The sequence below is a fragment of the Emiliania huxleyi genome, assembly GCF_000372725.1.
Source record: "Emiliania huxleyi CCMP1516 unplaced genomic scaffold EMIHUscaffold_329, whole genome shotgun sequence".
In the NCBI taxonomy this organism is placed as follows: Eukaryota; Haptophyta; order Isochrysidales; family Noelaerhabdaceae; genus Emiliania; species Emiliania huxleyi.
In genome coordinates this window covers 37,184-40,361 of record NW_005199530.1, presented here as the reverse complement: position 1 = coordinate 40,361, position 3,178 = coordinate 37,184, and positions in this window count along the sequence as shown.

Genomic DNA, 3,178 nt, shown 5'->3' with positions numbered 1-3,178 from the left:
CCGTGTGACTCCTCGTGTCCCGTACTGTTCCTCACACATCCATAAACTCACTTTGGCCTCACTGAAGCAAGCCCTCAATCCTGAATCCTCAGATTTTAGATTAGGACGCTGTCGACCCTCTACTGTCGGTGTCGCAGAGTTGATGGGTGATGTGTGTGGAGATCTCGCGCGGCGCATCACATCACCTTCGTCTCCTTGCTGCGCAGCAGGGTGTAGTTCGGGCCCACCTCCGCCCCTGGTTCGGCTCTCCTACCTTGTACTTTGAGAGAGAGAGAGAGAGAGAGAGAGAGAGAGAGAGAGAGAGAGAGAGAGACTTCTAGCTTAATGTGCGACCGCCTTTTGTCATGAAATTCTAGCTTCGTCCATGTCCGACATCTCGCTCGAGACCATCCGGGATCACCGAGATCGCGATCTCGCCCCGAGATGAAGGAGAGTAGGCGGCGGCGGCGCCGCCAGCGCGCCACACGCCTCGCCAAAGTCACGACGGCGTGATGATCACATTAGCTCACGCCATGCCAGCTCTGTGGCCGCGTCAGGCTCTGCGACCGCGCCAGCACTCTGGCTGCGCCGGTTCTTCGCTTTCCCCACCCACCCTCTCCTGGAATAAGGGGGGTCGTTCTGAGGGCTCTCCGCATGGTTAGCTCCTCCCTCTCTCTGGTCTGTGGTGCGATCCCTTTCGGCGACGCGGCCAGGCCACAGAACGTCGAGGTTTCCTCCGTGCCTGTGGTCGTCCAAGCTGATCGAGTGCCAACCCACCGCCTTTAGTGGCAGGACCCCAGCAAGGGGATGTCAGGTACTGCGTAGCTCTTCCTTGTGGAGGCACGCGACGACTCCAGACGGACCCTAGTACGCTCCAATAGATCCTCACGGATGCTAGGAAGTGAAGCGCACATAAAGTACACTGGGGTGCGAGTTAATGCACGGTTGGGGGGGCCTGAAAAGGGGAGCTCCCTCTCTCCCCACCCCGAGGACCTCTGCCCAAGCTGATGGTGCCCAGCTTAGAGGGCCTCAGGGGCTGTAGAGCCACACCTAGGAGAGGGGGTAGCTCACGCCTTGTGGGCCGCACTGACCCTTCTCCCACGTGCCCTTGCCCGCCCCTCTGACCGCCTCCGGAGAGGCCCGACTTTGAGGGGCTGGTGAGAGCCCCCACCGTTGGCGTTGCGCCCTCACCTCACGCTGACATATCCTTTGGGAATGCCCATGGGCTCTAGGGACATGGGGGCAGCTTTGCCCGCGGGTGCCATGCTGGACTACGGTAGCCATTCTCCCAGAAGCCAGATTCTCCGAGAGTGGCGAGCGAGGCCGGAAAAGTGGCCAAGGCGGCCTCCGCTCAAGGAACGTTGGGATTTTCTGGTGACTCAGGAAGGCAAAACAGGCACACGAGCGCTCACACCCCGCCGCTCCCGCCGTCGGCCGTCGCACGTATATGCCGCCGCTCGCCGCTACTCTCTCGAACCATCTCGGAGCCGGGCTCCATCGCGTCGCCACGCGAAAAGCGCCAGAACGCTAGGCTGGACCCCAACATGAGCGCGGCGGCGGAGAGGAGTGCGGCTCCCTGGCCGACCCGCGCCGCCAGCAGGCCGAGAGCGAGCGGCATCGTGCCAAAGGTGACGTCCTGCACCTGGTTGAGGAGCGAGTTTGCGGAGCCTCGCCACGAGGCGGGCGTCACCTCGGCGGCGAGCGCGGAGACGGCGGCGGTGTAGGCGGACTCCGCCACGTCCCACACCGCCATGCTCGCCCAGAAGGACGCCCTGCTGCGGCAGAGCGGCAGCGACATCACCGCGAGAGCGCCGAGCGCCGACGAGCCGAGCGCGACGCGCCGGCTGCCGAGCCGGTCTGCGAGCAGGCCTCCGACCGGGGCGGCGGCGAGGCCGACGCAAGTGAGGGCGGAGAACATGAGGCCGAGGTCGGCTGCGCCTGCGCCCCAGACGCTCGCTGCGCGGAGAGGCACCACCGTCAGCCAGGCCGCCCACCCGACAATCAGCCCGAAGCGAGAGGCGAGCAGGGCGCGCTGCGACCGGTCTGCGAGCAGCGTGCGGAGGGGCGGAGGGCGGGCCGCGCCGGGGGAGGCGTCGGCGGACCCGCGCGCGCGGCGCGTCTCCGGCAGCAAGGCGTACAGCCCGGCGCTCCCAATCAGGACGGAGCCGATGACGACGTACGGCAGCCGCACCGCGCCGCCCCGCTCCGCAAGCACGCCTCCGACCGCCGGCCCGACCGCCCAGCCGAGCAGGCCGACAGCCTGCACCGTGCCGAGCAGCGCGCCCGTGTTGTTGGGGAAGCGCTCGACCACGTCCATCAGGTAGGCCTGCTCCGCGGTGGCCAGCATCGACGAGCCCGCGCCGACGGCGAGCCGCGCGGGCACGAGCGAGGAGAGCGAGGTCGCCGCCGCCGTCGCCAGCGAGCCGCAGCCGTCGACGAGCGCGCCGAGGACCATCGGGCCTTTGCGGCCCCAGCGGCTGTCGACCAGCCGCCCGGCGGGGAGGTTGAGCACCACCTTGGCGAGCGAGGGCGTCGAGACGACCACGCCGACGCCGGTGGCGGTCAGGCCGAGCGAGGAGGCAAAGGCCGGCAGCACAGGGACCACCGCGCCAATCGCAGCCTGCACGAGCATCGCCGCCGAGGCGAGCGTCGCCAGCTGGTAGATGGTGGCGCCGTCCAGCTGCTGCTCCGGCCCATTGCTCGCCTGCAGCCGGACCGGCGAAGCCGAACGGCGAGGCGCCAGTGTTGCTGAAGGTGAACGGCGAAGTGCCGCGCGTGCAGGCGAACGGCGAAGTGCCGCACGTGCAGGGTAACGGCGAAGTGCCGCACGTGAGAGTGGCAGCGCTGCAGTCGAGGCAGGCAGAAGCAGGACAGCCAAAAGTAGCATCGGAGCCCTGGTGTGTGCGTACTCGGGCCGATCGAGTTTCGCTCGAAGTCGAAGAACAAAAAGCTAAAAGGCCGTTCGCAACCCGATGCCAATCATCCGGCCCGCTGGGTGCGCTTCTGAGCTCCCCGGCCCTGGATGTGCGGTTGATGACTGCACTCCAAGTGCTCCAAGTTCCTCCTGAGCAGTGCCGCGCCGCCAAGCTCTGCAGACTACCGCCACATTCGCAATCGAGAGAGATTGTTGTTCGCAATCGTGGGATCGCTTGACATGTGAGAGAGTGCGTGCGTGTGCTCTATAATAAAAGGCCGGATC